At 40.6% G+C, this 23,704-nt stretch overlaps 1 long non-coding RNA gene across 2 annotated transcripts in view; it reads right to left on the bottom strand.

The window, feature by feature from the left end:
* LOC122563118 overlaps positions 1-23,704 on the bottom strand; it is a 36,956-nt gene that overhangs the window by 5,520 nt on the left and 7,732 nt on the right. Inside the window, exon 1 of one of the 2 annotated variants that reach the window (XR_006315487.1) lies at positions 9,147-9,351. The exons of the other annotated variant lie outside the window; for it this stretch is intronic. This is a non-coding gene — a long non-coding RNA (uncharacterized LOC122563118). Of the gene's footprint in view, positions 1-9,146; positions 9,352-23,704 lie in introns of those variants that run through there. 2 annotated transcript variants of the gene reach the window in all.

Below are 23,704 nucleotides of genomic sequence, written 5' to 3'. Positions count from 1 at the left end.
GTTGAAACTAGATGCCAGCATTTTGTAATAGCCAGATAACAAACACATCCTTGGGATAGAGTCAGACATTTTGAAGACATAATGACCTCCCAGATGTATGAACTGAGCCATTCATTTTATCATCAACATGAAGGACGGATCATTCAAAGGGTTAATGGCTGGAACAATCATCTTAGCTACAACAATAACTAAGAGAATGTGAAAAATGTCTTTTACAACATATAATAGACAAGGAGATTGAGAAATCATGCAATGCAATTCTTTGTGTAAAGTACTGCTGGGTTTGAACTTGTAAGAGACTGATACACGGAAGAGGCAGGGCTTTCTTAGATTGTTAGCAATTCAATAACTTTAACAGATTTCCCACTGCTATGGGAATTGTACATCGTGATTCTGGATAAGTGGCTTATCTGGATTCATGGGAGAAGGTGGGGGGCAGGGTGGTGTCATGGTGAAGCGTGAGAATATGAGGTGACATGAGAAGGTCGGGGGTTTGGAATGGCATAGAGTTGGGTGGAGGTTGAGCCTGATGAAGAGTGAGTTTTAGGAAACTCTTAAATGCTGTTGGAAGATGGATACTAATTAATATAATACAGTTTAGCCCTTTTTTTGAGAAGAGTTGGAGTTCAGGTTGAGGTTCTAGATGTAGGTTTGCTCGCTGAGCTGGAAGGTTCATTTCCAGATGTTTTGTCACCATACTAGATAACATCTTCAGTGAGCCTCCAAATGAAGCATTGGTGGTATGGCCCACTTTATTTATATGTTTGGATTTCCTTGGGTTGGTAATGCCATTTTCTATGGCGACATCATTGCCTGTGGTAATGTCATTTCCTGTTCTTTTTCTCAGGGGTTCATAAATGGGATCCAAGTCAGTGTGTTTGTTGATAGAGTTCCGTTTGGAATGCCATGCTTCTAGGAATTCTCGTGTATGTCTCTGTGTGGCTTGTCCTAGGATGGATATGTTGTCCCAGTCAAACACATGTCCTTCCTCATTCATATGTAAGGATATAGTAAGGGTGGGTCATGTCTTTTTGTGGTTAGTTGAGGTTCATGTATCCTGGTAGGTAGTTTTCTGCCTGTTTGTCCAATGTAGTGTTTGTCACAGTTCTTGCAATGTATTTTGTAAGTGACGTTAGTTTTGCTTGTTGTCTGTATTGGGTCTTTCATGTTCATTAGCTGCTGTTTTAGTTGGTAGGTTTGTGCCAAGGGGTCTGAATAGTCTGGCAGTCATTTCCGAGATGTAGGGCAGTCTTTGATGTAGGGCAGAGTGGCTAGGGTTTCGGGATATGTTTTGTCTGATTGTTGGGTTTGTTGCTGAGAAATCGGCGGACTGTGTTCATTAGGTACCCATTCTTTTTGAATACACGGTATAAGTAATTTTCTTCTGCTCTGTGTAGTTCCTCTGTGCTGCAGTGTGTGATGACTCATTGGAGTAATGTTCAAATGCAGCTTCATTTGGGATGATTGCTTCTGTAGTTCAATATTTGGTCCGTTTGTGTTGTTTTCCTGTAGACACCTGTTTGAAGTTCCCCATTGGCTGTTCACTCTACTGCGACATCTAGGAATGGCAGTTTGTTGTTGTTTTCCTCCACTTTAGTGAATTTTATGCCAGTAAGGGTACTATTGATGGTCTTTCTCAATGTAGTCTATTTGATTTCAAATGACCGTCAAAAAGACTCAAACAGCTCTGCCAACCATTCAACCCAAACTTTGGGTCCGCTGTGTGAATGACACCTTTCTCATCACTAAACAAAACAAATTAGAGGAAACCTTCAAGACCATCAATAATACCGGACCTCTATCAACAAACACATTGACTTAGATCCCATTCACCACTCCCTGAGAAAAAGAACAGGAAATGGCATCACCAAAGGAAATGATGTCACCACAGGAAATGACATTACCACCCAAGGAAATCCAAACATATGAATAGAAAGCAGGCTACACCACCAGTGCTCTATGTGGAGGTTCACTGAAGATGTTACCTAGTATGGTGACAAAACATCTGAAAACAAACCTTCCAGCTCAGTGAGCTAACCTACATCCACAGTTTAACCCTTTGAGGCATGGGGAAAGAGGCACAGTGAAGTGTTCTTTTAGCACTCCCTAGAACATTGTAACAGGAGTATTCAGCCCATAAAACACATTCTGTTATTTAATACAATCATGATTGATCAAATACTTCAACGCCTTTTACCCATACTACCTACCCACAATATCCTCATAACTATTCTTACCATTGATAATCTGTAATTTCCTAATCTCTACTTATACTCATACTGAGCTTCCACAGCCCTCTCGGATAGAGAATTTCAAAGATTCACCACCCTCTGTGTAAAACAATGTCTCCTCAGCTCAGCATTAATTGGTATCTCCTCTATTTTTAAATTGTGCCCTCTGTTTCTAGATTCCCTTAGTAGGGGAAATATCTTACCTGCATCTACCCTGTCTATTCCTTGACTTATGTTGTAGGTTTTACTGAGATCACCTCTCAGTCTTCAATCTTCTCGAGAATACTGGCCCAGTGTGCAGAACCTCTCTTCATTGGACAGTCCTGCCATCCCAGGAATAATTCTGGTGAACTCTCATTGCTCTCCCTCTGTGGCAATAATATCTTTCCTGAGATGAGGAGACCAAAACTATACACAGTACTCCAGGTACAGTCTAACCAACATCCTATACAACTGAAGTAAGACTTCACTGCTCCTATTATCAAATGCATTCCATTAGCCTTCCTAATAATTTGCTGTACCTAAACATTAACCTTATTGACAAGGACACCCAGATGTCTTTGCACATCTACACTTTCTAACCATTTACCTTGTAAGAAATATTCTGCACAGCAGTTCATCCTACCATCTGAATAACCTCACATCTTTCCAGATTATATTTCATGTGCCATGTCTCGCCCAATTATTAGGCCCTCTTGAAATCATTTTGCATGTTCCTCGCAAAGCACATTCTTGCTTTGTCTGGGATTATCTGCAAATTTGAGAATATTATATTTGGTCCCCACATCCAAATCTTTGTATATATCATGAACAGCTGGAGTCCAAATTTTGATCCTTGCAGTATCCCCCTAGTCACAGTCTGCAAACATGAGATTTCCCCATTTATTTCTACTCTCTGTTTTCTGTCTGTTAGCCAATCCTTAACAAAATTACCTTACATCCCATGTGTTTAATTTTGCTAACCAATCTCCCAGAGGGACCTCATCAAGTTCCTTCTGCAAATCTAAATATTCTACATCCATTGACTCTCCTTTGTAAATGTTGTTCGTATTATCCTCAAAACATTCCAAGCAGTTTGTCAAACATGGTTTTCTATTTGCAAATCCATGCTCAATCTATACATAATTAAATCATTTTTACTCAAGTGTCCATCTATTATGTCCTTTGTGGTTGATTCTGGCATTTTCTCTATTTCTGTTGTAAGGCTGATGGGCCATTGTTCCCTGTATTCTTTGTCCCTTATTCCTTTCTTAAATAGTGGCATGACATTTGCAAACTTCCAATCTGCAGGAATCATTCCAAAATCTATGGAATTTTGAGAGATGATTACTAAGGTATCAATTCTCTCAACAACAATCTCCTTCAAAACTCTGGAATGGGGACTTACGTCTCAACCTATGAACCTTCAACCTCATTAACATCTTCAATGCAACTTTTTTATTAATACATTTTTTTTAAATCCCCATTTTTCCTAGTCACCTGGATCTCTATTTTTGGGAGATGCCTTAAGCTTCCTTGGTGAAACATGTCACAAAGTAATCATTTTGCTTCTCTGCCATTTCTCCACTCTCACTAGAAATTCTGCAGACTCTGTTTGAATGGAGTCCATTTGTCTAGGCAAACATTTCCTTTCTCATGTACCTGTCAAAGCTTTTACAGTGTATTTTTATGTTTTTTTAAATTTGTTTGCATTGGTATTCTTCTCTTCCTTTCCTTATTGGTTTCTTTGTCCTCCTTTGCTGCATTTTAGAAACTTCCCAATCCTCAGATTTATTAGTATTTCTGACCATTTTAAAAATCTTTTGTTTTCAAGTTATACGTATTTTTACTTCACCCATGTACAGTCTTGACATTTTAATGTATTTTACTAATCCAGCTCAACCAATTTATGCCTTCTCATGCCTTCATAATTCAAAATGAACACTGTTGCTTCAGAATGAATTACACACACACTCACATGCACACACTCATGCAGGCACACACATGCACAGTCACACTCGCACTCCCTGCATATATATATACACACACACTCTCTCTTTTCTTCTCTCCCTCGCTCTTTCCACCTCCCACCCACATATGCATGCAGACCCACATGTAAGTCTGTGCAGTGAATTTGTATTTGCAGAGCTGTATTTGAAGATACATTCTATTTTGCTCAAAAAGCACACAATCTGCAGGCAGTCAATGCATTCAGTTAATCCATGTAACATTTTATAATTCCTACTTTGGAAATAGAACCAGTCTGATTCAAGATTGGAATACAAACAGACTAACCTCACACCTTTAACGCATTGTCTGAGCATTAATCAAACTTAAGTTTTCTTGGGAATGTGACTTAAAAGAAGTTTTGGCATATACATATTAATGAATCGAAACCTACAACCCATTCTAAAAGATGAAAGATGTAATAGCGATCTAGGTTTGTTCAATATATCATATCAGTTGTATGACTCTATGATCTTTTGCTCTAAATTCTGTGTCTTTTGATCATGCCCCACTAACTACCTGATGAAGGAGTAGCGCTCCGCAAGCTAGTTCCAAAAGCACCTGTTGGACTATAATCTGGTGTTGTGTGATTTTTAATTTTGTCCACCCCAGTTCAACACTGGCACCTCCTCATCATCTTTATCATTTTGACATTATTCCACATTCAAGGCATACTCAATGCTCAGCTTTGTTTCTCCTGTCCCTCAGGGCTTTTCTATGTCCCATCACCAACTGCATGCTGCAGAAACGTCTGTCTGATACACTGACTATGGAATTCATTATTGTCCTTCCATACATCCTTCTTTCTCCTGTACAGATGAGATGTTCCTGGTACGATTTGACTTGTCTCAGTTGGCACTCACCCAAGGAAATTACTTTCCGAAATGGAATACCAATTGGCAAGCACAATAGACTTCTACGCTACCTTCCTGGTTTTATTAGATTGCCTAGTAGTCACCTATTCCATCTCTGCCTGTGTGCTTCTAATCTGTGGCGTCAGCGTTTCCCTATATGTGCTATCTAAGTAGTCTGCTGCCTCATGAATACACAACAGTAACTGCAACCTCTGCACAGCTTCCAGAACCTGGAGCTCCAGCTTGTGCAGTTAGTGATGCTTCCTGCAGATGTGTTTGCCTGAGATACATGGTGTGTCCATGACTTCACACAGACTACAGGATGTACACTCCACTTATCCCTGCTGTGTTGCTATCCCATAACTCTGAAAACTATCTTTTACCCTTTACTTCACTTAAGTTAACTTTGTTTTCTTTCAATTTTTCTTTCTCATTTTATTCTGTCTTGATTAATTTTGCCCCCTTTCTTATGAGTTAGTGTTCCTTCCTAAAAGCCAGGTAACCATGACTCTTTTAAAATAAATAATAGCTTTTCTTTACTTTTAAGCCACTAAGATCTGTCAATTTCTCACTAACCAATAAAATGACAGATTTCCCAATTTACAGGTTTGGACGTTTTCACATGCAACGACTCCCCACTCACCATATTCTTTCAACTTTGTGCCTCCTCTCTCTGCACTGTGTTCAGAAAGAAACAACTCCCCAGTCTGCACTCGTTTTAAACTTGCTGCCTTCTGTCTTGGTGCTGTATTCAGAAATGAACAGCTCACAAGATGCACAACAAACCCAAATTTTATGAAAAGGACAAAGATCCTTCATAATAATTTCAAATGGATTGGAAAAGTATTTCATTAGCAGCGAAAGTGTGCAGAACAGGTTTTCCTGAACTCAGCTGAAAATTCGATTCCATTTCTTGACTATGTGTGACTTTAAGAACATACTATGTATGTACAAAAGTGAAAGCGAAGTAACAAATTATTTTAATCCCGCTCCACCATCCAACAAGATCACGGCTGATCTGTTCGTATTTTGAATTTTATGTTCCCATTTACACCCAACAATCTTTGATTCCTTTGCCTGACAAAAATTTGTCTACCTCATTCTTAAATATATTCAATGACCTTGCCTCAACTATGTTCTGAGACAGGAAGTTTCAAAGTTTCCCAATCCCACCGAGCCAAAACAAAATTCCCTTCACCTCTGTCCAAAAACGGCAAACCCTAATTTTAAAACAAAGTCTCCTTATTCTACCTTCTACCTACTCCTGTATGGAAAGAAAGCTCTGCTGGTAAGTTAACCCTGCTCTTGATATAACTTCACAATCACTGTAATGAAATTCTTGTTGTCTGCAGCTTTTGAGTGGTTGTAAACTCAGATCCTTCTTACCCAATCATCTGTTTCTCAGGCAGCTTGGATAACATTGTTTTCAGTCACAGGTTAGTGGAATATTTGCTGCATTTCCCATCAGGCAATGTGAAACACTATATTATCATTCACTCTAATCAGCAAGGAAAAATAAAGTGTATGCACATATATTTCCGTTCAATAACCTCATGTTTATTGTGGTTTTCTTTAATTTGCTTCAAGAAATTGCATCCAATTTGCTTGCCATTTGGGAAAATTGGCACAGGAGAAAAGATTTGCACTTATAGAGCACTCATCATGACCTCAGGACTTTACATTATGCCTTACAGCCGATGAAGTGCTTTTGAAGTGAAGCTATACAATGCAGGATATAAATTCATACACAACAAAACTCACAAACAGCAATGTGATATTACCAATTCATAGGCAGGTGTCAATACAAAGGCTCAAAATGTGGTCTCACCTCAGGAAATTGAATTGAAAGGCTTTTGGAATTTGATATTGCCACTACAATTATCAAATCATACAGAACAACTTTTCTGTGCATACCATCACAGTGTACTCATAAAAGGAAGCAAGTACAAAGCAATTGTAGCAGGCCATCAGCATCTACAAGTAATTGACTCTGCAACTGTTGTGGCCATCAAGTCCATCATCTAAATCTTGAATGAGCCGTAGTTTGTCTCACCTACAAAGACAATGTCCAGCATTCCATGAATTATGTAAGCTATGCTCCACAACAAGACATTGGACTAAAACATGTAGCAAGTACCATTGCTATAAGAAACCATTGCTGGCAAAATAATTATTATTAGTAACTTGGATGACAGAAGTGGATGAATTATCACCAAGTTTGTGGATGCAGCAAAAATAAGTGGGAAGACAAGTAATGAAGATGATACAAAGAGTCTACAGAATCTTACAGCCGAGTTAAGTAAGTGGGTAAAAATTTTGGCAGATGGAGTATAATGTGGGAAAATGTGAGGATAAGCACTTTGACAGAAAAAGTAGAAGAGTTGAATATTATTTAAATGTAAGCAAACTAAACAAAACTGCAATATAGGGGGATTAGTGAGTCCTGAGTCATGAATACTTGAAAGCTAGCATGAAAGCTCAAAAGGTAATAAAGAAGGCAAATATACTATTGGCCTTCATTTCAAAGGGAATTAAGTATAAAAATATGAAGGTCTTGTCATGGTTATGGGTTTTGGAGGTCGGTCATCTCAGCTCCATGACATTTCTGAAGAAGTTTCTCAGGGTAGTGACCTTGGCCCAGCCATCTTCAACCACTTCATCAATTAGTGGCCTTCCAATATAAGGAGGTGTTCATTGATGCTTACACAATGGTCAGTACCATTTACAACTTCTCAAATACTGAAGCAGTCCATACTCAAATAGATACAGCAAGATCTGGAAAATATTCAGGTGAGGGCTGACAAGTGGGCCACAGATTCTCCAACAAAAGAGAATTTAACCATCACCCCTTTACATTTAATGGCATTATCATCACCGAAGTGGACTAGTCATATAATACTGTCAGTACAAAAACAAGTTAGAGGCTGGGAATCCGCAGTGAGTAACTCACTTCCAGCCTTCTCAAAACTAATAAGACACAAGTCAAGAGAGTGATGGAATACTCCCCTCTTTCCTGGATGGGTGCAGTTCCAACAACACTGAAGAACTTGACATGGATTAGGCACAAAGCAGTCTGCTTGATTGACACCACATTCACAAGTATCCATTCTCTCCACCATTGACTGGGCAGAGTTATAAGGGCACCACCAAATTCCCCACCAAGACGCTTGCCTTCTTAAAATGTTTTGCCATACCTTTGGCGTCACTGGATTAAAATACTGGAATTACTTTCCTAACAGCATTGTGGGTACACCTGCAGCAAATGGACTGCAGCAACTCAAGAAGGCACCATTGCTTCCTCTAGGGCAACTTTGGACAGGCAATAATTGATGCCCACATCCCATGAATGAAAAACAAACTGCAAGCACCTAATGCTCGACTGCCATGTATTTTGAAGAATGGAAGATCTTTGTAGCAGTGCTGCCTTTCTCCTAGAGCTTCAGTAGCAGCTTTCATTACAGCCGCGAGATAGAATTCCTCTTTATTTGGCTTGGTAAGTATTAATAAGTATCTTTAATGACCTTTTACTGAAGAAAATGCATGTGTTAATCCAGGGATTTATAAAAGAGTAGCTTCAAATTGCTGGAGAAACAATTCAGAGGAAAAGTATAAAAATTATAAAGGGTTATTTATGACATTTTAATTCGTGTAACCAGGAGATTCTAATGCAGCATTTGACCGTTAATTTCAAGACGGCTGTTTTTCTTCATACTACTATGACTCTCTCCTTAATATTTCCTTCTCCTCCTCCCCCTCCTTCTCCCACAATTCTCTCCTCCCCCAGACTCCTGTGAACTCCAGTTCAGCATTTCAATTGCTCTAACCCTGTGTGGGTGTAGATGTGATATGTACATGCCTGTAGAAGTGGTGGGTGGGCTGCGTCAGAGTTAGGTCGTTATCACTGTGAGTGCTTTATTTTCAATTAAACTTACCGTGGGCCGAACAATGATGTAGAAAACAGAACTAAAGCGTTATGCAATCCAATATAATCAATCACGTTATTTAAAAAATAACTGCACGTAGAAAAAAATACAATCTACATTCAGTTTCATTCAAGGAGTGTTTTTTTTTCTACCTTATAATGACTTTAAGCTCAAACATCTTCAGCCACCATCATGAGCCTTGGTCTGTATCCAGTTGGATCACAATGCTGATAACAATAATTAGAAGTCATTTTCAAGACCACGGTTTTTTTTTCATTGAGGGATAGAATTATACACTCGATAAAAGGTCACTCAGCTAACCATTTCTGTGTCTGTCTGAAAAAGCTATCCATGTGATTCCATTTCCCTGCATTTTCCCCATACTGATGTTCACACTAAGTTGCCTAGCCAAGCAGTAACCTAAGAGTTCCTACGCAGGTCATGAATAAGTTTTACCACTTTAAATTACTCTGTGCATGCTCATACACAAAGAATATTTAAACAATTCGCACAATCAAAAGAAATTAGAAGACGTACAGGGTGTGTTTAATGAATACACAAATAAGCTCTCAGATGTCCAATGAGGTTAGTCCAGCCTCAGGAATCATGCGCTATTAAAATGTCATACCTGGAGCAGATGAAGGCATTAATGCCTACTGTAAGAAGGTCTTCTCCATAGTGTAAATAATGTCGCAACCCAATGGGGAACGAGGTCACTGATAATCGAGCCTCACTATTCTATAAGTTATCTCTATGACAAATGTGTAAGTGCCGAATGAAACAACCAAGATGGTAAATTTCCCTGATTGACTGCTATTCAGGATAAAAGCAATTCACACCAGGTTTTATCAATAACAGGAAAACAAATCTACTTAGTGCAAACAAGCATTTTTCTTATCAAATGGCACAAAGTGGAGCAATATGTTTTAATTTCGTGACTTACAGAGATATAGTATTCCAAATGAACAGACTTTTAAAAGCTTCAAAGCAATAAGCCACCGCAGAACAGCAGTCTGTAAATTTAAAGTTTTAGTAAAGAACTTAATGGTCATACAGTAACACAGAATTCAAATGCCTGGTAAATAAAGAGAAATTCGATATAGTCTAGTAAAGTCTAAAGTAATTCAATCGGTAGAAACATTACTGAATATAAAAATACAAACTTAAGGAACACAGATTACAAGCAATATTGCATCGATAAATTTGTTAAAGCTTTATCGTAATAAGGTTTATCAACATTTTGAGAATAAATGGAAAAAGATTTGAAACCATTTTATAGATTCAAACTCAGAAGTGGACTATACAAAATGCAAGAATTGACATGATAGAGATGCCAGCTCTTAAGACATAGCCTGACCTCAAAATCAATACGAAATGCAAAAGTAGGACATGGTTACAGAGCTGAAGGAGGAATTGATGCACATAGAACTCATTATAGTCCGGAAATCTCCTTTAGAAGAGACAAACAGGACATTTTGAGGGGAAATTAGCAATTCAAATGATTTGGGATTCACAGAACCCTAAATGGGTTCTGTGAATGGCACGGTGGCACAGTGGTTGGCACTGCTGCCTCACAGCGCCAGAGACCCGGGTTCAATTCCCGCCTCAGGCGACTGACTGTGTGGAGTTTGCACGTTCTCCCCGTGTCTGCGTGGGTTTCCTCCGGGTGCTCCAGTTTCCTCCCACAGTCCAAAGATTTGCAGGTCAGGTGAATTGGCCATGCTAAATTGCCCGTAGTGTTAGGTAAGGGGTAAATGTAGGGGTATGGGTGGGTTGCGGGTCGGTGTGGACTTGTTGGGCCAAAGGGCCTGTTTCCACACTGTAATGTAATCTAATCTAAGAACCCATTTTTGTCAATGGGGGATATTCCATTGCTGCCAGTGCTGAAGTCACCATCCTATCAGACTGTGGCTAAAGATGAAGAAACTCCAACCTACAGAGATGAGGGCATGTGAATTGGGGAGAGGCTGTCAGGAGCATAGAAATGCTTTCAGTGATGTTGCAACACAAGGAGCATAAAGCCGATAGAAGTACGTACATAATTCACAATCAACACTTCTCGTGTTTGAGACATGGAGGTCCAAGATTTCAACTTTTATAAAAGTTCCAATAGTTCCAAGAGGAATAAGCAATTGCCAAGCCATTGGTCTGAAAACAAACCTTTGTCAGCAAATCAGTCAAGGGGCCATCAGTTGAAGGTTTCGTTGAGCTTGTTAGACCCATGACTGAATCAAAAAGAAGAAAGTATCTATTAAGATCACCAATAATGGCATAAAAGGAACCTTTCATATGGTCGAGACGAAACATTGGCCAACCAGGCAAAAAAACTCAACCGAATTAGACTGGAACAAAAGAGTAACCAGCACTGTGCTACCACTTGCCAGCACTGTGTTGAAGGATGGCCAGACCAAGAGTCCATCAATTTGGCTGAGAACATATATTTTGAGCACCAACTACATTTCATAATCATGGATGACGTATTGACATTCGTGAAAAGACTAGTTATTCCAGCATGCCTGCAGGAAATGTTATTGAAAGGAATACACCTGAGACATTTTGGCATTGTCAGTGGTAGAGCCTGGACTCAGTCAGTGGTGTGGTGGCCAGAAATCTTAAAATCTTAATTCTCTTCTCACATGCTCCAAGGGTTCTACACTTGATATTTCTTTTATGTAGCTGCAGAAGCTCTTGGTGTTTATTATTACATTTCTTGCAAATTTACTTTCATTATCAATTTTCTCCATTTTTTTTACCTTTTAGTCAACTGCTGCTGGGTCCTTAAAAATTCCCAATCCCAAATTCTATTTTTGCTACTAGTTCTTATGGCTTTATATGCATAAATGTTGATTGGATATTCTCCCTGACCACCTTTCTTAACTGTGAGATGTCTTATTAATCCTAACTCATCACACATTACTAGATCCAAAAATAACCTGTTCTTGGTAGGTTATGCAATGTCCTGCTGTAAGAAACAATCCCTGGTTCACTTGACAAATTCATCTTCCACATTACTCTTGCCCATCTGATTTGTCTGATCAACTGGTTCAGATTGTCAATGTCCAGTAATTATTCCAGCGTGGGTGGTTGTGCACATGGGAACCCTGTGGATTCCCATTGTAGCAGGAACTCCCCAGGAAATTGAACTTTTCAGTGTGCAATTCCTCTATTCCTGGGAACTTCAAATATTCTCCATTTAATTTAGAGACTTTTGGGGGTAACACACTACCAACGACACCTTCCCCAGATCACCCTCCAGACCTTGACTAACAACCTCTCAGACAGATCTGCCTGACCTGACCACCAGCCATCAGACCCAGCCCAAAACAGACCTCCCCAACCCCCTCACCCATGTCCCCATCTCACTTGATCCAAACGCCCTCTCACCTCCCAGTTCCACCCAAAATACTATTGTCATACACAGTCTGTGGATAGCAACAAGGAACCGTACTCTAAATTTTGGAATGCTCAGTACTGGCTGTTGAAGGTTATATTGGTTATGCCTTGCTAAATGTAATTCTATTTATTGTTGCTGTGTAATAAACCATATTGCTGTCTATGAGCAATGCTTCTTCTGTAGATACTCCATATGATGGTCTATCCTCTACAGACAGTGAGTTATCTGAATCCATAAGCCTCAATTTTAGATCCTTGCGAACTTTGTAAGGATCTTGGCCCACAAAAAAAGCAAAGACAAAAAAAAATTTACAGTGAGTGTGGCTCTCTTCTAGCTCAGATCTACAAATGGTACATAGACCTTTGAATAGAAGTGCAGTGGTGTCCTGTTTATATAACAGAGCTTGATTAAAAACGACAGAGCCATTGCCTTCTGATGAATGTCTCACTTGCCTCCCTAAAACAGCAAGTTAACATTTCAACAGGTAGCAGGATTGTGGAAAGCAAATCATGTGGCCCATTGTAACATGCTGCCTAGTCCCTCGAGACTCTTTCCTTTGTTATTTTACTATGGTTGAGTGATTCTTTCCCCGTGGAATAATATTTTACCATGTCTCCTGTAGTGATTGTAACGAGGTCAGCCAGGTGGACTTCATACAATGTGAGTTCCCTGATTGGGGCTGTTAATCTGGTATTCTAAAAGTGGTCCCACCAGTGTCCTGTGTGGCTGCAACATGACCTCCCAACTTTGACACATGCCCAATGTTGCCCACAATCACAGCCGCAGGTGGGACAAGTGATGTTTGTTTAAACAGGCAAGTGGGTGGGATGTTCAGGATTTTACACAATTTCTGTTTGCACCTGAACTCACCTAGGCCTGATGGAGGTACTGAAAACAATGGGCACATGGGCACAGACTACAATTTTGGGTGATTACTGTCAGGAGAAACCTACAATTCATTGGAGACATTGCATTTTATGAAGAAGGCTTCAGCATTCAAACCTAGTCTCCTTTCTACAGGAAAGATGTTGTCAAACTTGAAAGGGCTCAGAAAAGATTTACAAGGATGTTGCCTGGATTGGATAATCCATCTTTTCTTCATTTTAACTTAATTGTCTTCTTGACTGCCATCCAGGGAGCCCTGAATTAGATGGTTTACCATTCTCTATTGAGAGAATATACCCAGACTGTGCCTGAGCCATTTCTTCATTAAAGCAGCCTTTATTTTGTTTCTGTTTATCCCACTAATTTCAGTCTATCCAACCCAGTTCTGCTATTGCCTCATTAAAGTCAGCTTTTGGCCAGTTGATTATTCTTACTCTAGATATCATTTTCCATCATCATCTGAAACCTTGGGATACAATGATCACTATCCTCCAAATGTTCCCACACTATCATTTATCATCTTGTCCCATATCATTCCAAGAATCCAGTCTAACAGTGCTTCCTTTCTTGTGTGATGTAACATATGTTGCTGTCGGAAATTCCTTAGAACACAATCTAGCGACACTTTCCCCCCACTGCCTTTTACACTAACACTATCCCAGACTACATTCAGGTAACTGATGTTCCCCATTATAACTACTGTGTGACACTTACACTGCTTTCTAAGTGAAGGGTGTGAACAAAGTGTTGCCTCAGGAGGCAAACTGTCAGCACCTGGTGGAAGAAAAGATAACAAGGGGAAAGAAGGTGGCTGTTGTTTGAGTCCTTTTTGTACTCCATGCCCCATGGAGAAATATCAAGAACAGATTCAGGAAGTTGATGTTTCACACCTATCTCTTACAGAACCCCCAAAACAAACTCCACCTCTGCGAAATAAAAGGAAGGATGGTGGTCAAGCCAAAAACTGCTTGAGCTGTGCATGGACTATTAAGACAGATCAGGACCCTGGACATGGGCCCCAGACTGAGGTTACAGTGGGGCCCAATAACTGAGGCTTGTGGCAAGAGAGGGAAGAGGCCACAAGCAAGGAGATGATGCCACTACTCTCTGGTTGAGTTACGAAGCCCTCCTCATGTCGGGAGCTCTGATCTCAGTTGAAGGGGGCCAGAATGGGATTGGGGGAGCCTTTCTTGGGTTGGGGATGGGGACTGGCTGGGCTTCACCTGGGGGTGTGACACTGTGCACAGTGGAAAGAGTGGGGCCTGGGTCAGGGGCAGCACCCAGATCTATGATTTCTGTCCTGTGCATTGGGCTGGACACATTTTGGTGTGGCATAGCGTGTTCACATTCAGGATCTTGGAGTACTATAGAGTGGAGAGCAATCAGCCTGAATCCAGGATTGGGGTATCTCCTTATTAGACAATGGCAAAACTACGACTGAGAAGCCACAAAACAAGAGTGGGTCCTTTGGAAGGATTGGTTTGTCAGCAGGCACAGCGAGACTGATGCACATCCCTGAATTTTTGGCTGCACCTTGAAAGATGTCAAAATTCTTGAATTATGGTGCATGGGAAACTGTGGAAGACCTCAGTAATTCACTGACTTGAGATACTATCAACAAAATCTAAAGAAGGTGAACTCAGCAGGGATATGATCAGAATAAGGTATTTTTGTGAGTTATAATAGTGACATAGATGTATTGAGAGTATGAAGCATGAATATGAAGCACCTCTGCAGTGTCTTGAGACGTAGCTTTGCTTGCAGTCAAAGGAGACCGAAGAAAGTTGAAGAGGAGGACTTTAAGAAGCTGATCAAAGAACTCATAAGAGTCAATGCAACAATAGACTATCACTTCAGCATAAAGAGGTTCTATAACAGATACATCTGTTAACAGGCTTGAAGGTGAAGAAGGTTTCAAGCTAAAAGGAAGGCTTGCTTAAAGGAAACCTGTTGCTGCAGTACTGACTTGTAAAATTAATTATTTCAATCAAATATGCTTGGAATATGCTGAAGTACACTGACTCATGCATGTAGTGGGTGACTCAGAGGACTTGGTTCTGTACTCAGGCACCTAGTAGGCAAGAGTGTTGGGTGGGGCATCAAACCTGAGTATTCTGCATTATCACAGAGGGTTGCTTTGACATATGTTGCTCTGGCTGTGTGGGACATCTCGCGTTCATTGGGATTGTGAAGAAAATGCAGTGTAATCAGCAAAGGGCTGACGCTGGTCAAAAGAGACAATATGCCAGCTGTCGATCTGTGTAATGTGTTGAAAGAGGTTGGTTAAATATCAGACCTCCCTCTCTATCAAATCATCAGAAATGGTGGCTTCTTCCTTCTCACATTCTCTGTATCAAGGAGCAAGTGCTGGTCTCATCCTGCAACTGGTCACTTTCCTGTGCAGTTGCATATAGCCTGTCCTGAAAAGGGAATGGTAGATCCATAAAAAATTAACTGAAACTTGCATCCATTACAGCAAAGCGTGGCATGCAGTTACTCTTGAATTTCATTGAAATACCTCCTGTGCTTCATAGTCAGATGTAAGAGGGTTAAAGAAGGTGAGTTTTGAGCCATTGTACACTATGCCCGATATCTAATTTAAGATGGGTTGTCATGGCATTAACAAAATTACATATGAAAGCCTATACTTTGTTATGTTTTCTCGATTTTTCAGAAAATCTAGCATAGTCAATAACTATGTCACACCTTACAGCAAAATAGGTGTCAATAGGCTTCATGAAATCTTTGTCATTTCTTCCTCTCTCTTGAGTTGGGCAAGAACAACATCGACAAAGTTCCTGATGAGCATATAGAAGTACACTACCCTGGTCTATATCAGATACGAAAACGAGGCCTGAGGTAATGTGGCGTAAGGTAAACAATCAGCACAAATTTATCCACTGAAAGGCCTGGCCTGGGCCAGTGTAGTGGCTCAGTGGTTAGCACTACTGCCTCACAGCCGCCCGGGACTGGAATTCAATTCCACCCTCAGGTGAATGTCTGTGTGGAGTTTGCACATGCTTTGTGTGGGTTTTCTCCCACAGTCCAAAGGAATGCAGTTTAGATGGATTAGCCATGGGAAATGCAGGGTTATGAGAATAGGGTGGGTCTGAGTGGGATTTCCTTTCGAGGGTCAGAGTGGACCCTTTGGGCTGAAAGGCCTGCTTCTGCACTGTAGGAATTCTCAGATAATCTGGCTGATTAACTTTAGAGCATGTCTCTACCCAAGCTTAGACGAAGGCCGAGATTGTTTCACAGACTCTGACTCGGGCCTTCCCTGAGGGATCATCTTGTGCTGTTGACTGTTTCAAATATTCCCACCATCAATCATGGCTGGGAAGTTTTATCAAATGAGGAGTCCGTTGCCACCATGTTGTAAATAACAAAGAAGGTGTAGAGACAAGTGCATCTATCCATATTCTGGTGAACAGGAAACTGCATGAACTATTTCCACCATCTACACATGTGGGTAAGGGAGAGAAGCACGAGAACACTGTCCTAGTTCCATGTGTGACCCTCACATCTACAGGCATTGCAAATGATATATAAGTTTCATTAGCCTAATGAACATATCCATTAACCTACACTTAGTATGACCCAAACTCTCATAATGAGATTTTAGATCTGATCATCAACACCTTGGTCAAAGCAGAACGAACTAAAGGAGGAGAATGAGGTGGAGAGTGGTGAGAAGGTATTTCTAGATGTTGTGGTTCTGTTCACCGAACTGGGAATTTGCATTGCAGACGTTTCGTCCCCTGTCTAGGTGACATCCTCAGTACTTGGGAGCCTCCTTTGAAGCGCTTCTGTGATGTTTCCTCCATCATTTATAGTGATTTGTATCTGCCGCTTCCAGTTGTCAGTTCCAGCTGTCCGCTGCAGTGGCCGGTATACTGGGTCCAGGTCGATGTGCTTATTGATTGAATCTGTGGATGAGTGCCATGCTGCTAGGAATTCCCTGGCTGTTCTCTGTTTGGCTTGTCCTATAATAGTAGTGTTGTCCCAGTCGAACTCATGTTGCTTGTCATCTGTGTGTGTGGCTACTAAGGATAGCTGGTCATGTCGTTTCGTGGCTAGTTGGTGTTCATGGATGCGGATCGTTAGCTGTCTTCCTGTTTGTCCTATGTAGTGTTTTGTGCAGTCCTTGCATGAGATTTTGTACACTACACACACTCAGATGACAAGCAACATGAGTTCGACTGGGACAACACTACTATTATAGGACAAGCCAAACAGAGAACAGCCAGGGAATTCCTAGAGGCATGGCACTCGTCCACAGATTCAATCAAAAAGCACATCGACCTGGACCCAATATACTGGCCACTGCAGCGGACAGCTGTAACTGACAACCGGAAGCGGCAGATACAAATCACTATAAGTGCCGGAGGAAACATCACAGAAGCACTTCACAGGAGGCTCCCAAGTACTGAGGATGTCACCTAGACAGGGGACGAAACATCTGCAACACAAATTCCCAGCTCGGTGAACAGAACCACAACAATGAGCACCCGAGCTACAAATCTTCTCCCAAACTTTGGTATTTCTAAGGCTAAGAGCCAAGACAACTAAAGGTATGGCCATCAAAATTGGAGTGATTAAACTGAAGATAATAAGGGGCCAGAAATGGAGGAGCACAGATATCCAGGAGGGTTTTGAGGAGATTATAGAGAGGTGAGGCCATGGAGGGTTTTGCAAACAAGGATGAGAATTTTAAAATCAAAATTTTGCTTGAATAGGAATAAATATAGGTCAGCAAGCACAAGGATGATCGAGGAATTGGATTTTGCTGCGAATAAAGATGAGCTACATTAGGGACATTTAAGCAACTCTTGGAAAGGCACATGGAAGATACTACAATGGAGGGTATGTAGGTTATGGATTAGTGGTGCTGGAAGAGCACAGCAGTTAAGGCAGCATCCGAGGAGCAGTAAAATCGACGTTTCGGGCAAAAGTCCTTCATCAGGGCTTTTACCCGGTATGTAGGTTAGTCTGAGCTTAGAGTAGGATAAAAGGCCGGCACACATTGAGGGTCGAATGGCCTGTACTTTGCTGCAATGTTCTATGTTCAGCAGAGTTGGGGATGACTTGAAGTTTACAGAAGGTAGGATGTGAGGTACAAGCCAGGAGTACATTAACTAGTGGAATCTACAGGCATGGATGAAGATTTCAGCAACACATGAACTGAGATGGGCTGAATCAAGCAATTTTGCAGAGGGGAAAGTGATAGTATTCATGATAGTGCAAATAAGCTGTGAGAAGCTTATTCTGGGCTCTTTAAAAAGCACAACAAAAAATCTGATTGAGATGTTTTCGATCTGGATGAAGCGGTGAGAGTTTGAAAGCTACTCCAATGTGAATAGGTAGTTCTTTATATTCTTCATAAAGTTCAAACAACGAACGTTTCACGCAAGTCAACACTATTAGGTTCAAAGATTTAACATCAACCTTCTAGGGACTATTACCCTGGCGGCTCTAGGGTTTTGTCTGGCTGAGTTCCATATTGTCATTATCAAGTTAATGTAAGTGTCTATCCAGTAGGTCTTTCACAGGAGACAGGGTGTTTGAAAGAGGAAATTGCAGTATAGATGAGTGGTGAAAATCGAGGAAATGAAAAGAAAGAAGTGAAAAATACCATTTAAAATTTATGTTAGGTCTATCTTTCTAGTCGATAAGAGCAGACCTGCTGAGATTTTCCAGCATTTTCTCTTTTGCTACCTTTCCAGTCATTGGTCTACCCCAAAGGAATCTGAATTGTTTTCTTTTGCCATTTCAATAGTGTTATTATTCATCCAATTTATTTGGCTTATTGAATTACTCTTGGGATGCAAATTGGTGGGTCCTTTTTTTTTATTTGTACAACAGTAAATACATTTAGAAAGTACTTTTACTTTGGGTTATTGTGAAGATTTGAAAGGAGAGATTTCTAATGGACCAATCTGTTTCTTCCAATCCCACTGAGATGCTTTCACTAGCAACAAATTTTATGTGAGAGTTTTGACTCTATCCTTCAATAACAGCATAGGTTTCTGTGGCGAAGAAGATCCGCCATAAATTTCTGATCATGTGTGTCCGGAGCTATGTCATTGTGATGCCAGATTGCTTGCAGCTAGTGTCTAAGTCTGTGGACTTCTACAGCTGTCTTGGCATACCACCTCTTGTTCTGTGAAGCCAAGTAATGCTCACTCACCTGAAAGCAAACCTGATCTTGTAACAGTTTTTTCTATTTTGTTAGTGTTAGCTCTCTTTTGGCTGAGAGTAAGTTTGTTATGGATAATAGCTTCTATGGATAATAAGTTCATGGTGTCGACCTTCAGGTGGGCGACTCATTAAGGGGAAGGCAAAAATGACTCCCTGTTAATTAGTGGTGCTACTTGGCTGAATAGCAGGGACCTTGTCTTCCCACCTCCTCAGTAACAGCATCTGTTCATAATAAAGAGTTGGAGCACACAATTTGTCATTCATCTAGTTAGTCTACTTAACAGTTTGTGTATTTGGGAGTTAGGAATCCTGAAGAATGCATTAAACTTCTTTAGTTGGAGGGAGTATTGTTAGTTAAGCATAATCAAAACTGTTCAAAATACTCAGCAGATTTGGATTTATTTGTCTAATTATATTTTCTAAATATTGACAAAAAATGCCTTTACTCCAGTCTCATTTTGTTGCTTGTTAGTCTTATGACAGCCACACTAGTCTGTATGTTTTTGATTGTCTCCACGTTTTATAAGTTACTACATCAGCAATAACATTTCCCCATCGAGTAATGGATAATAGTTAATGGGCTAATATCAGCATGTTTGACTTTGAAAGACTTTCTGTTTTACAGGAGACAGCTTTAGGCTCTCAAAAGGTATTTAATTGTAGTAGTTATGTAGTGCAATCTGTGTTGCAAAGTATCCTGAAGCATGTCTTGGTGCAGGAACTCAGTGCTTACAGAAATGCTGAATTAATGACAGATGCTTGAAATTTTTTTAGCATTTGTTACAGGTTGTTGTTGTTCTTCACTGTTCATGTTGATGGATAAATGTCTCATATTGTACACATATACAGTATTTTGGCCCATCTACTCTAAATCATGAGAAAAAGTTTTCAATCTTAAACCATTTACCATTTTTTGATCTGTAGCTCTGTAGTTGGCATCTCAAGTGCATGTCTAAGTTCTTTTTTCGATGGAAGGAGGGTTTCTACCTGTATCATCCCTTCAGACAATGAGTTCCAGAATTCTTCATCCTCTCAATAAAATAACTTACCTCCCCCTTACTCCTTCCATCGATTACTTTTAATCAATGTTTCAGATTTTTTAACTCTCTCTTAATAGAAACACTCCTTTATTCACCAGTCTATAAAAGCAGCTTACAATCTGATACATTTCAGCCAAACCTCCTCAGCGTCCTCATTTGCAAAGAGAAGAAATCAGGCTGATCCAACCTTTTCCTAACATCTAAAATTTTCCATTTCCTAACACTGATTCTGAGCTGCTGCAATTCAAGAATCTGTGATCATGCAACAACACAGGGTCCCTCTCTTCTAAGCATCTCACAATCCTGCCAGTTATTATGCTTTTCCTCCCCTGGTTTGTCTCTTCACCCTTACATCACACTTCTCTGGATTTATTACTTTCTAGGCAATATTAAATATCTTTTTGCTGTCTATAGCTTCCTTCTCACGATCTACCAATTAGTCAATGTCCATGTCATACAAGACATCTTAATCATAAATTTAGGATTAAATTATAAATTTTAGTCAATTCTGACACTTTCCTTCTTGCCACTAAATCCATTTTGACTTGCCATTTGCTCTTGGATTCTGTGGATTGTGCATTTTCTAACCAGCCTGCCATATTGGGACCTTGTCAAACTCACAGAACATAGAACTTAGAACTTTACAGCACAGTACAGGCCTTTTGGCCCTCGATGTTGCACCAACTTGTGAAAATAATCTGATGTCCATCTAACCTACACCGTTCCATTATTATCCATGTGTACGCCCAATGGCCACTTAAATGCCCTTAACGTCGGAGGGTCTATTACTGGTGCAGGCAGGTATTTCCAACCCCCACTACTCTCTGAGTGAAGAAACTACCCCCGATATCTGTCCTAAATCTATCACCCCTCAATTTAAAACTATGTCCCCTTGTGTTACCCTTCACTCTCTGAGGAAAAAGACTCTCACTGTCCACCCTATCTAACCATCTGATTACCTTACACGTCTCGATTAAGTCACCTCTCAAGCTTCTTGTCTCCAACAAAATCAGCCTCAGTTCCCTCAGCTTTTCCTTGTAAAACCTCCCTTCCGTACCAGACAACATCCTAGTTAATCTCCTCTGAACCCTTTTCAAAGCTTCCACATCCTTCCTATAATGCGGTGACCAGAACTGCACACAATACTCCAGATGTGGCCTTACTAGTATCATATACAGCTGTAGCATGACCTAGTGGCTCCGAAACTCAATCCCCCTACCAAGAAACGGCAACACACCATATGCCTTCTTAACAATCCTGTCAACCTGGGTGGCAAATTTCAGGGATTTATGCACCTGAACAGAGATCTCTCTGTTCATCTACAATTTTATCATTTGCCTAGTACTCTGCATTCCTGTTATTTCTTCTGAAGTGAACTACCTCACACTTTTCCACATTAAACCCCATTTTCTACTTCTCAACCCAGCTCTGCATCTTATCTATGTCCCTTTGTAACCCACAACATCCTTCAGCACTACCCACAACTCTGCCTACATTAATGTCATCCGCAAACTTACTAACCCACTCTTCCACGCCCACATCCCGATCATTTGGAAACATGCCAAACAGCAGTGGCCCCAAAACCGATCCTTGTGGCATACCACTGGTAACTGAGCTTCAGGATGAACATTTTCCATCAACCACCATCCTCTGTCTTCTTTCAGATAGCCAATTTCTGATCCAAACCGCTAAATCACCTTCAATCCTGAAACTCCGTACTTTGTGCAACAGCCTACCATGTGGAACCTTATCAAATGCCTTACTGAAGTCCATATACAACCGCTTTACCTTCATCCACATCTTTTGTCACCTTCTCGAAGAACTCAATAAGGTAACCTACCCTTCACAAAACTGTGTTGACTATCCCTAATCAAATTACTCCTTTCCAGATGATTATAAGTCCTATCTCTTATTACATTTTTCAACACCTTACCCACAACCGAAATAAAGCTCACTGGCCTATAATTACCAGCTCCCCTTCTTAAACGAGGGAACAACATTTGCTATCCTCCAGTCTTCTAGCACTACACATATCAACAATGATGACATAAAGATCAAAGCCAAATGCTCTGCAATCTCCTCCCTGGCTTCCCAGAGAATCTGAGGATAAATCCCATCTGGCCCAGGGTCTTATCTATTTTCAGATCTTCCAAAATTGCTAAAACCTCCTCTTTGTCAAGCTCAATCTCATCTAATCTTATAGCCTGTATCTCCGTATTCTCAGCAACATTGCCCTTTTACAATGTGAATACTGACAAAAAGATTTCAATAAGCACTTCCCCTATGTCGTTAGATTCCACACACAACTTTCCATTACTATCTTTGATTGGCCCTAATGTTACTCTAGTCGTTCTTTTATTCCTGATATATGTCATAGAGTCATTGAGGTGCACATCACGAAAACAGACCCTTCAGTCCAACCCAACCATGCCGACCAGAAATCCCAACCCAATCTAGTCCCACCTGCCAGCACCCGGCCCATATCCCTCCAAACCCTTCCTATTCACATACTCATCCAAATGCCTCTTAAATGTTGCAATTGTACTAGCCTCCACCACATTCTCTGGCAGCTCATTCCATACATTTACAACTCTCTGCGTGAAAATGTTGCCCCTTAGATCTCTTTTATATCTTTCCCCTCTCACCCCCAGGGAAAAGACCTTGTCTATTTACCCTATCCATGCCCCTCATAATTTTGTAAACCTATATAAGGTCACCCCTCAACCTCCGACGCTCCAGAGAAAACAGCCCCAGCCTATTCAGCCTCTCCCTATAGCTCAAATCCTCCAACCCTGGCAAAATCCTTGTAAATCTTTTCTGAACCCTTTCAAGTTTCACAACATCTTTCTGATAGGAAGGAGACCAGAATTGCATGCAATATTCCAATAGTGGTCTAACCAATGTCCTGTACAGCCGCAACACGACCTCCCAACTTCTGTAACAATACTCTGACCAATAAAGGAAAGCCTTCTTCACCATCCTATCTACCTGCGACTCCACTTTCAAGGAGCTATGAACCTGTACTCCAAGGTCTCTTTGTTCAGCAACATTCCTTAGGACCTTACCATTAAGTGTATAAGTCCTGCTAAGATTTGCTTTCCCAAAATGCAGCACCTCGCATTTATCTGAATTAAACTCCATCTGCCACTTCTCAGCCCATTGGCCCATCTGGCCCAGATCCTGTTGTAATCTG

The sequence above is a fragment of the Chiloscyllium plagiosum genome, chromosome 26 (genome assembly GCF_004010195.1).
Source record: "Chiloscyllium plagiosum isolate BGI_BamShark_2017 chromosome 26, ASM401019v2, whole genome shotgun sequence".
In the NCBI taxonomy this organism is placed as follows: Eukaryota; Metazoa; Chordata; class Chondrichthyes; order Orectolobiformes; family Hemiscylliidae; genus Chiloscyllium; species Chiloscyllium plagiosum.
Note: the sequence above shows the minus strand (reverse complement) of the source record. Positions and strands in the feature narration are given on the sequence as shown.